The sequence below is a fragment of the Elephantulus edwardii genome, unplaced genomic scaffold (genome assembly GCF_000299155.1).
Source record: "Elephantulus edwardii isolate Elephantulus edwardi_28Jun2011 unplaced genomic scaffold, EleEdw1.0 scaffold00005, whole genome shotgun sequence".
Lineage (NCBI taxonomy): Eukaryota > Metazoa > Chordata > Mammalia > Macroscelidea > Macroscelididae > Elephantulus > Elephantulus edwardii.
The window spans coordinates 25952814-25965547 of record NW_006399755.1 but is presented as its reverse complement, the minus strand read 5'-3'; positions in this window follow the sequence as shown (position 1 = coordinate 25965547).

Here is a 12734-nt window from a genome sequence, read left to right as displayed (position 1 = left end):
AAGCTGTCTTCATCTTATAAATAAAAAAAAAATAATTATAGAAAAAAAAAAAGAAAAAAAAAAACTGTACATAACAACCACCAGCAGCATCTCCGCCACTGTGTATTAATGAATGCACCAAAGCACAGGTTCAACAAGCTTCTTTCTCAAGACATGTATTTTGTAAGTCTCCGTTTAGTACTCTAAAATGAAAATTAAAGCTAATAAAAACTTTCACACAGTTTCACAGTGTGCAGTCTGTGTGTATACCGTTTCAAAATAATTAATATAATGCCCCTTAACTATAAAGAAGGGTGACATTAAAGAAAATTTAAGAATGGGTACTTAAATATGTAATTGCTCCGGCACAAGTACACTAGAAGATATAATAAAGCAGTTTCTAATATGTGTACCAGTTAGTAAAAGTACTCTGTAAGAATGCCGAAAGAGGCCAGCATGTTTTTTGCAGCAGAAATATCAACCACATCAACATCTTCCCCAAAAAGGCTGGAAAAAAGTTAAAAAGCTCTTCAGAACTTTAAAAAAAAAAATATAATTGTGCATCTCCACTACATTTCTGGAAAATTCGGATTATACTAAATCAATGCAAATAGAAACAAGTCACAGATTTCAAAAATTATGAACCAGTTTTTCCTAACAGGAATATCTACAAGAACATTTGAAAGTTACATGTTGTTTTTATTGTTGTTGTCACTGAGTTGAACACAACTCATAGAGACCCTTTTAACAAAAGGCCTGAAACCTTTCTATTGACATTTATCAAAGTTCATATAGTTTCCAGAGGCATGCTGTTTAGGGAAGTGGATGCCACACCTGCTTCCATAGTTACACAAATTACTAAAAAAATTCTTCCTTAGGATACTTTGTATGCATAATCATGACCTCTACATTCAAAAGTACCCACCCTACCAGAGAAGAGGCTAGCAACAAGGTCCAAGAGAAAACCACTGAGTCACTTGTACAGGGCTGAGAGTCTGAGAGGAGTCTTGCTGTCTATGTGTTTAATACACTGACCTTTGAATTATGCTTGGCTCCTAAGTTCAATAAGTGTCTGAAGAACTGGGCTGCAGTTCTCCTAAAACTCCCTCTGTTCGCTCTGACGGAACAGAAAAGCAGAGTCAATATTTTCAGTCAATACAACAACGGCATCTACTGGAATGAAATATAGAAATGCTGACATTTCACTCACAATCTGATACACTTTATGGGATGCTTCGTTCCTATCCTTTAATGATGGCCTTAGACAAGGATGGCAAATACAAATAACGGCATGATGTCCCACTGAGCCTCGAAATGGAATTAAATCCATCTCAACATGGCTCCAAGGAGTCCTGCCAACTGATTAGGCTTACTAAGTACAAGTAGTACTGTCAGGAAAGGTAAATGTAGGCTGAAGGCTCCAAACATCACCCACGTCATCCTTGTTCCTGAGGCCAGCTCTCAATCTAATAGGTGAGTGGGTACACAAGAGCCCACTCTTTACCTACACAAGCGCAACCAAAACCAGGAATGAGGGGAGCTGCCCCTTACATTTCCTGACCCCTCAGAAAGTGCTAGAATTTCACTAAAAAAAAAGACCTCCATAAACAGAGCCAAATTACTCCTCAGCCTTCCTCAGTAACCTGTCCCTACCCCTCAATTTCCTCATTTATAAAATGAACAAGGGTAAATTTTCACAGTAAATTTTAACTCAGTAAAAAAAATCACCAATGTGATTATTTTGTTTTACTGAAGGCCTCAGAATAAAGCTTCTTTCCTTTTTCAATTTATGCTTGAATATCTTACAAATAAAATACATCATTAACTCTGAAGGCATCTAAGATACTACTTGAATTCAGATCTATACTTTTATGTTCCCTTAAATTTGTTCACTAACCTGGAGTATGGACATTTAAATGCCAGACAAATTTCAGAATGCCTGCTGGACTCGAGCTCTTACCGTAGAGAAACTGATCAGTTATCCAATTATTAATGAATACATAACAGGTTGTAGTGTATTTAAAAAGGTGAGTACATGTTATCAACTATCTTGCACTTCAAAGTAAGAGTTGCCCCTGTCCTCTGACTCTGGATCAATTTAACAGAAGCGTAGCCTGAAAACTGCAAAGTAAGTTGTTAGGAAACAATTCTTATCTGCAGTTACTAGTCTATGTAAATCATGGAGGTTTCATCCTCTCAAGACTTCAACAAAATTCAGAAGAGACTTGGGTAATGAAATTGGTAAGTAACTAACTAGATGCACATCTTAGAAGTAAAGTCAATGATGATATCATCTAAAAAACATCTACTTTGTGACAGAAGAGCCCTGGTGGCACAGTGTGTGACTTATTGTACTGTTAAATGAAAGGCTGGTGGTCTAAACTGCTACAGTCCAGATTCAGGGATTGAGAATACTATTTTCAATGAGGGGCCACCATTCAGACACCAGATCTGAGTGAATGCAGCATTTTCAGTCCCTGAATAATCTTTGCATAAGAGTGCCAAGTGTCTCTCTAAGACATATTTCAGGGAAGTGAAGAAATTTCTAAGTGACTTGCACAACCCTACCTAGACAGGATTCAGAGGCTTTTCACATACATTTTCACAATGCCCAGTACAAATACCTGCCCCCTTCCTTGTATCCTTCCAAGTAAGCTGTGCAATTCCGTATCACTGCCTGTCTCTACAACATTGTGTTGCCAAAGTTCACTCCAAATGATCTTCATATGTGACTTTGACAATACTGTGAGATGGAAGGTCTAAAAAGTAATTGCATATGCCCAGCACCACAAAACACAATCTATTTCCTTCATCAAACATGCTGCTCTAAAGGTAGCTTTTAGAGTTCTTGATGTGCCTTTAGATGCAATTTTGTCTCACACTGTAATAACTAACATTAAACCACTGAAAACTGCCTTAGTCTTCAGAATTTTCAAGCATCATGATCACAAGAAAATTCATTAACAACCTGTGGTATGGTATGCAGATGATACAGCCTTGTTTGCTGAAAAGTGAGGAAGACTGGAAACATTTGCTACAAAGAATCAAAGACTACAGCTTCAATATGAGTTATATCTCAGCTGTCAAGAAAACAAAAAATCTTCACCACTAATAGGCAACATCATGATAGAGGAGGAAAAGAGAAATTGTCAATTATTTCATCTTGCTTAGATTCATAATCAACACCCTTGGCACCAGCAGCCAGGAAATCCAAAGGCATCTTGCACTGAAGTCATCTGGCAGGGACCTCTGCAAAGGGTTAAAGAAAAAATGATGTCAGTTTGAAGACTAACGTGCAACTAATTCAAACCATGATCTTCTCAGTTACTTGCTATGCAGCTGAAAGTTGGTCAATGAATAAGAATGATAGAAGATGAGTTGTGGTGTTGAGAAGAGTGTGGAATATCTCATGGACTGCCAGAAAGACAAGTATGTCCTGGAAAAGATGCAGCCAGAGTGCTCCTTGGAGGCAAGGATGGAGAAATTTCTCACATACTTTGGACATGTTGTCAGAAAAGGACGGCATACTTAGAGCGGTGGAAGGTCAGCAAAGGTGGGGAAGATCCTCCATGAGATGAACTGACACAGTCTCTCTCTGATACTTTCAGGGCTCACAAGGCTTAGACTCTGCAAATACTTTCTTGCTGATAGTGAGAATCCTATCTTCTGCCTCTAACTCTACTCAATTTAATCCTGGAGGAATAGCAAAACTGACCAATCCCCTCCGAGTAGTCTGCACACTTTGTATGTTTCCACCCAAAAGGTGATAGTCACTTCATTCAAATATCTGCAAAGTCCCACTCAGTCATGTAGTTAAAGACAAAGCAATGATGAGGAAAGCCATTTTGAAAAATCAACCTACTGTACCACATCCTTCCTCTGACTTTTCTGTAAAAAGGTTGACATGATATGCAAAGTACTTCTAGGATGTTCTCATTCTAGCAACCCACAGACCATTTAGGCTATGCAATGATTTTATACTAGGATTCTCAAAATCACCAAAACAACAGACATACAGTCAAACATAATATATCAAATTTGCAAGTATTGAAGACTGCTTACAAAATAGACTTCTGGTCTTTCCTTTCCACTCTCCGGGGCAGCATGAAACAAGAAGGCTGATCACTCGTGCTGCTTAGACCAACTCTCTGACAGCCTGTCCTTTCCTCCCACTCAGCCTACATGTGAGGTCATCTTGATCTCCGGCAGCCGCCTTCCTGCTGTGAGAGACTACCTGACATGCTGACCAGACTCCCTCACAACCATGACTCCACTCACTTCTGGTGCCAGGGAAGAAGGAAAGGGAAAGTCCCTGGACAACCACAATGTTAGCCTGTACTACTCTGTCCAGTGTGTGTCAGAGATGAAAAGGATGTACAAATAAACCAAGAAAGGCTGAAGTGTAGCCTGACACACACAATCAAGTAGAATGGCCCTATAATAGACCTGTACATATCTCAACCCCTAGGACACCTCTGTCTCTCCCTAGTTTGCAGGGCTAGTCTCCTTGTTCCCAGCCTAGTGCCACCAATATTAATACGGGTAGGATTCAGGGAACAAAATGCCAATGACTGATTTCTAAATAAAACACCCTCAGGGGCTGAATGGCTTCCTTTCCTGTGATGCTCAAGGTCAAAAAGATTAACCAAAGCGAGGCAGGGCTTATGGAGAACTATAGGATTTCTAAGGTCAGACTCAAACGTACAAAACAAATATTCACTCTCTCCCTCCAAGGCAGTATCAAACCCAAACATTTTCGTCTTAAGTCGATATATACCAACACATCTCTATCTTTACCTTCAATTCCAGAGGTGAAAAGACTTGTAAGAATATTTAATACTTATTGAGAGTAAAATGTTATACATTATCTAAAGTAGATAAGTGAAAATTGGCAGGTACCTTTAAAACAGTACCCACTTTAAATATGTAAGGCTCTTTTCTTGAAGAAGAGTTAATTCCATTTCAGGAAAATTACGTCATATTCCCACATTCTTAAAACGTGGTGCCTTGTATCACTTGCTCATGACCTTCCCAGAAAGCCAAAACTTTAATAATTATGCCTGGAAGCACATGGCCAAATAGTAGTGCTGAGAAGCTGAACAGTCTCACGACTATTTCACCTGGATGTGCACCCAGTCTCGCCACTCACAATATTGACTAATGTGACCTTAAAAAGAAGGAAAATATTAGGGTCTGCATCAAGGACTGTTACAAAAATTAAGTTCATTTAGATGACGTTCCTGTTGTTGTTGTTGTTATGTGCTGTGAGTCAACTAAGACCCACAGCAACCCTCTGAACCCTTCCCAGTCCTGAGCCAGTCTCACTGACTCTGAAACACCTACTCCCACGGCCCCAGTTACTGTATCAATCCATCTCATCCGTGGTCTTCCTCTCCTGCATGGTCCCTCCACTCCTCCAAGCATGATGACTAGTGCCAATAAACATGTTATTCTATATTCATAAGAATGTCAATAAGACAACAGAAGATTGAACCATACATAACTGCAAATATTTTATGTTTTTCTTTTTACCTACAAAAATGGCAACATAGTTAAATCAAATAGGTACAATAAGAATGAGAACTAGAGGGCTAAGGATGGGCAAGGGAGAAATCATAGGGCCACACAGTTTGGTAGGGAGAGGGGAGGTGGGTAAAGGAAATAAAAAAAGATCCAGCAGGGATCCGAAAAGACGGGGAATGGAGGGTATAATTCAGTGGTGATTAAGTTTATAAAACACAATGTATGGGAATGATTGTATGAAACACAATGTGAATGAAAGAAACTGTGAAACAACATATATGAATTTTATATGCAAACCAATATAAAATAATTTTTTTAAAAGAAAAGAACAAAAACCAGGATATTTTAAATAATCTTTAATGCCTAAAGCAGCTCAGGTCTCAAACAAAGAAATCCTTGAAAACACTTGGTTGTTTTTTTTTACAAAGGGTCAAATACTCAATTGAGGTTAATCTTTCCCACTGCCAGGTTGGTCTGCAGGATCTTGTGAGGGTTAAGCAACGTTGGCTATTTGGGGAGCCGATCCTCTGCCGAATGGGCTCACAGCCACCTCCTGTTACTTTGACAACTGTAACTCCAGGGCCACCAGGACAATTTGCAAAACCCCCAAATACCTACAGGAAATGCAAAGGTTCAAAGAGGCCCACGCCACAGTGACCAAAGAACTCCACAGCCACTCCCCTCCTTCTAAAGGCACGTCTAGCTTCCAGGAAACGACCTCATGTTCATGGCACACAGTTCTGACCAACACCATCTGCATTTCAGCTGCCTAAGAAGAATGTGTACAAGATGCACTGGTAGAGCAGTGGCTGAAACAATCCACTGCTAACCAAAAGGTCAGTGGTTCCATCTCACCACTCACTTCATGGGAGAAAGAGATAGTAGACCACTTCCATCAAGATTTATAGACATGGAAACTCTGAGACAGTGCTTCTGCTCTGTGATATTCTATGACGTGGAAACTCAGAATCTAAGCTACAGCAATCGGTTTTCTTTTGAGGGAATAAGGGACATATTGGCTTGTCCTCTAAATTATATGTATGCATTAGCAATGCCAAATAAAAGAACAATATGAAGTTAAAAAAAGAAAAAGTTTAAAAAATGCTTGCCAAGAAAGCTGTAAGGAGAAGATCTGTACCCCTCGGTGCACACACACACACACACACACACACACACACTCTCAGACCAATGGGAGGGACCTTAGAATTAAGCAATAGGTTACACAGGATCCTCGTCGCCTCACCTGAAATGAACAAGAAGAAAGGAAGCCATTTGCTGATTGCCTGCCTCAGGCCAGAGCTGGCTATATGCTCTCAGTGTTGTTTCATTAAACACTCAAGTTGATCCCTAACAGATACCCACTGCCACTGAGTCAATTCTGACTCATGGTGAGCCTCAATAGTTTCCAAGATGGAATCTTTACAGAAGGAGACTGCACATCTATCGTCTTTGGAGTAGCAGGTAGAGTCAAACTGCTGACTTTTAATTAATAGTGCAACACATAATGAATAATGCCACCACAGCCACCAAAGCTCCCTAAATTAACCCTTTACTAACCAAACCACTGCTCTCTATTGACTCTCCACCAGGTGTCCAAGGCTATAAATCTTGGAGGAGACCCGTCATTCTTCTCTATTGGAGTGGCTGGTAGATTAGGACCATAAACCTTTCGGTTAGCAGCACTTGACACATTACACCAGCCAAAAGAGCTCCTTAAATTAACCCTTGTTATTATGTATTACACTGTGGTGGAGGTTGTTATGTACTGTCAAGCTGCTTTCGACTTACAGTGACACTATGTACCACAGCCCTGAAACCTGCTCTATCCTGTGCCAACTTTACTTTCTCTGACACACCTACCTTCATTACCCCAGTCATCAATGGTCTTCCTACCTTTCTCTGTCCAAGTATGATGTTCCTCTCCAACGACTGGTCCCTCCTTGCAACATGCCCAAATTATGTCAGACTAAACTTCAGAATCCTTGCCTCCAAGGAGCAGCCTGGCTTCACCCTCTCTAGGATGAACTTGTTCGCTCTCCTGGCAGCCCAAGGGATATTCAACACTCTTCTCCATCACCACAGCTCAAAGACATCAATTCTCTTTCTATCATCCCTAGTCATTGTCCAGCTCTTTGATGCATGCATGGCAAGAAATTATGAAGACTATGGCCTGGATCAGGTGCTCTTCAGTACTCTGGAGAGGTCCCTGACAGCAGACAATTTATAAGGATTCTATGGACAGCAGATCAGAAGTCTGTTCTATTGCAAACCATTCTCCTGATCTCTATTGTCCCCCAGCCCACTGTTAACAGTCACTGTGTTAATCCATCTCCTTAAGGGTTGTCCTTTCTTTTGCTGATTCCCTCTACCTTTCTAAGCATGATGTCTTTTTCCCAGGACTAGTCCCTCCCGAGAATATGCTCAAAGTGTGTGAAACAAAGTTTTCCCATCCATGTTTCTAAGGAGCACAGTGGTTATACACCTTCAGACACTGATTTGCTTTTCCCTTACAGTCCATAGTGTATTCAATATTCTTTGCCAACACAATAATTCAAAAGTATTGATTCTTTTTTGGTATTTCCAAGCCAACTTTCAGATGCATACAAAGCAATTTCAAATACCATAGCTTTGATTAGGCACACCCTAAAGTGACATCCTTGCTCTTGAGTACTTTGGAAAGATCCCTGACAGTACATTTCCCCAAAGTAACACATCTTTTGCTTTCTTTACTGCTGCTGCCATGGGTGCTGATTGTGGATCCAAGTAAAAAGAAGTTACTGACAACTTCAATTTTTTTTTTCTTCCATCTATCAGGTGTTGCCTACTGGTGACGATATTTGTGTTCTTGATGGTGAAACGTAATCTATATGGGAAGTTGTAGTCTTTAATCATCTTCACTTTCTGCAAGCATGGCTTTGTCATCGCATAATGCAAGCTGTTATTGAATCTCCCTCCAATGCCACATTCTTCAGAAAGTCTAGTTTCTAGAATGCTTTGCTCAGCATATAGATTGAATAGGTTTGGAGAAAAGATACAGCATTGACACACACCTTTCCTGATTTTAAGTCATACAATGTTCCCTTGTTCTGTTCAGACAACAGCTTCTTGGTTTATGTACAGGTTTCACATGAGCACAATGAAGCATTCTTGGATTCTTATTCTTCTCAATGTTATCCATAATTTGCTATCATCTGCCCAGTCAAATGCCTTTACATAGTCAATAAAACAGAAGTAACATCTTTCTGGTATTCTCCACTTTCAGCCAAGTTCCATTTGACACCAGCAATTTTATCTCTCATTTCATAGTCTGAGTCCAGCCTGAATTTCTGAAAGTTCCCTGCCAATGTACTGTTTCATCCATTTTTTTAAAATACTTCAACAAGATTTTGCTTTCACGTGATATTAATGCTATTGTTCAGTAATTTTTACATTCTGCTGTATTCTCCTTTTTTTTAAGTGAGAATAAATATAGATCTACTTTAGGAACAGTCTCACTTCTTAAGTAAACAGAGACTGATAAGTAATTTGTCCAAAATCACAAGACAACTCATTCTCTTTATCTGCTTATAGTTTCAAAGAAAAAGACTTAAGTCACAGTGAAAATATAACTACACTTCCTTTCACAGCGCTTCCTCTAATATCCTCTGTTCTCTAGATGTTGAGAATAGGTGCTTGCTAAACAAAGAAACCATTCTGCAAGAAAAAACGTTTTATATTTTCCATTTAGTAGGTGCCAAAAAAGTTAATTATACGGACTTCAAACGTATTTTTCCTTCTTTGAGTATTAATTATGGTAATGCACGTAAAATTCCACATAATGAATGTGACAGGAAATGGAAATCATCTTTTGCAATAAAATTATTAATATGATGCTGCCAAGGAGGAAAGGAGAGTACGGGGGGGAAAAACTATCAGTTAACATTGATTGGGTAACTTACATATAGTAGACGCTAGTGCTTGGCCTAGAATAGCAAACTGCCTCACCTGTCTGCATTTTTCTATCTTCTTAAGTGTCAAGTAAAAATTACACAAAAGAGTACTTTTCAATTTGTAATCAATTCTCACCATTTTCTTGTTGCTTGTCTTAATATAACAATTATTTCCATTAAAATCTAGTTAGCCTAGTGTAAAGAACAATAGCAAAAGAAAACATCAAAACAATCCACCAGGTCTTCCACAAGCTTATAGTTAGCAATGAGACTGGCATTTATTAGTTGAATAATATTTTATTGACCATCTGCTAGACGCAGCTATTCTTAAATAATTTTTATATCAATTATATGAGATAGGCATTATTATTCTTTATATTTTGCAGATGAGTGAATGTTTATCATCCACATCTTACATGTGAGACAGAGAAGTTAAGTATCACCACTGCCCAACACTTTTCCACTATCAATATTGCCATTCCACTCAGCAGTGAACTATGCAGAGATGGAAGAGGAAGCAGGACAGGTCTTCTCTAGCAAATAGTGAATAATGTGTAATTTTATGGATTTCATTTTATATGTTCAAAAACATTATTCTATGAGAAGGTTTACAGGCTTCAACAGTGTGTCGAAGAGATTGATGGCACAAAATTCAAAATCTCCCAATTTCAAACGTTTGGGCTATCATCCAAGCAAGAGATGAAAGTTCAGCAAAGGCAGCAGGAATAGAGATGAAAAGTCAAGGACAGACTATAATTGGGTTTCTCAAACTCAGGCTCATATTAATAAATATTAAGGATAAATCCATGATCACCCACATATATTTATTTGGAAAGGGGATGACTGAATAACACTCAATAATTCAAAACAGACTTTGGTATGTCATCATACATTTTGGTCCTCCAAGCAGGGGACAAACCTGACAGTGTCATACGGCCATTTCCCGAACTTATCTGATCATACCTAGAACAAATACACTCAAGGGAAAACTAAATTAAGCAGATGTTTGAGAGTTAAAATATAAAGTTATTTTTCAATCCATCTCCTCTGGGGTCTTCTTCACTTGTACTGTCCCTCCTCCCTCCCAATAATGTCCTTCTCCAAGGACTGGTCCCTCCTGGTCACATGTCCAAAGTATGTGGGATGAAGCTTCAAATCCTTGCCTCCAAGGAGCAGCTTGGTTTCACCTTCTCAAAGACAGACCTGTTTGTTCCCTTGGCAGTGCAATACTCTTCTCCAGCACCACAACTCAAAGGTATCGATTCTTCTTCTGTCATCCTTAGTCACTGTCCAGGTCTCTGGTGCATACAAGATCATGGCCTGAATCAGGTGCACCTTAGTCTAGCATCATTACTCTTCGGCACATTACTCTTTGGTACTTTGGTGAGGTCCCTGACAACAGATTTCCCTAATGCAATTCATCTTTTGATTTCCTGGCTGCTGGTGCCAAGACTGTTGATTGTGGAGCTGAGCAAGCTAAACTTATTGAAGACTATAAATCTTCATGGAAGCAGAGTGACTCATCTTTATCCCATGGAACCCCTGGTGGGTTGAACAGCTAATCTTTTGGTTAACAGCTGAATTCTTTAATCACTGTGCTACCAAAGATTCTTAATACTAGGGCCAAAACAAAATTCACTATTATCAAGTCAAATTCAACTCATAATGACACTCCATCTGGTTTCCAAGCTATAAGTCTTTATGAGAGGAGATTCTCATCTTTACCTCAAAGAGCAGCAAATGGATTTGAAGTGCCAAACTTCCAGTTAAAAGCCAAGTTAGGCACTACACTATCAGCATTCTTTTTTTTACTAAGACAGCAGTGCTTAGTATTATAATTCAATGAGTATGGCTGTAAATTTAATGTACATATCCTTTCCATACAAAAAATTTATTACTTTGATAGTGCATTTTTTGACCAAAAGAAGTTTTTAAAAATCACTCCATTTAAAATTAAAGCTATGTTATATATAATAGTGCAACTATGAATAATAAGCTTATATAAAAATAAAATATTTATATATAAACATTTCCAAATTATCTGACAGGAATGCTGGTGGCACAATGGTTAAATTCTTAGTTTCAAATAAAAAAGTTAGCAGTTCAAACCCACCTAGAGGCTCTGCAGGAGGACAAAAGAACAGACAATCAGCTCCTAGAAAGGTTTCAGCCCTGGAAAACCTATGTAGCAAATCTACCCTATTTTATAGGGACATATATGAGTTGAAATCAACTGAACACACTCTTGTTGTTAGGGGTGTCAAGTCAAGTATGACTCACAGAGACCCTATGAAAAAAAGAACACTTTTTTATCCTATGCCATCCTCACACTTCCTAACACACAGAACCCTCTGTGGTAATCACCATGTCGATCCACCTAGTTGAGGGGCTTTCTCTTCTCTGCCAACCCTCCACCCTTCCCAGCATCATGTCCTTCTCCAAGGAATAGCAATATGCCCAAAGTACGTGAGGCGAAGCCTCACCATTCTTGCCTCTAAAGAGCACTCCAGTTGCACCCTCTGCAAGACCTATTTGTTTGCTCTTTCTGCTGTCCATGTCTCAGTGCTCTTCTCCAACACCAGAGCTCAAAGGCATCAATTCTTTTTCTGTCATGCCCATTCACTGTCCAGCTCTCAGATAGATGCAATACAAGTAATCAGAAAGACTTTTATAGGTGTAAGGGGGGAAAGTAAAAATGAAAGAGAAAATAAAAATCTTTTTCTCCTGAGGGGCCTAAGATTAACTGACTGACCATTCTGAAGCAACCTGCTTCAGCCATAAATATCTTGATTGAATTATTTCCTCAGGTTGTCTTCCTACAGGGAGAAATTGCTAAGAGCAGAGCTCAGAAAAAGCAGGGCAAAGCCAGGAAAATTCTAATTAAGGCAAGTGGCCAGAATCTTGACAATGACCAGGACCGCCAGGGGCAGTAGAGGGGGTCAGTGAACACCTAGAACAAAACAGACTACAACAGGAGGGAGACTCACAGGACCAACTAACTACACCTCTAGGCTTTCCCAAAAAGCCAGGCAAGAGCAGGTGCCCCCACACAGCACAGGGACTAGAGTGCTTGGCCTAGAATAGCAAACTGCCTCACCTCTCTGCATTTTTCTATCTTCTTAAGTGTCAAGTAAAAATTACACAAAAGAGTACTTTTCAACTTGCAATCAATTCTCACCATTTTCTTGTTGCTTGTCTTAATATAACTATTATTTCCATTAAAATCTAGTTAGCCTAGTATGAAGAACAATGTCAAAAGAAAACATCAAAACAATCCACCAGGTCTTCCACAAGCTTATAGTT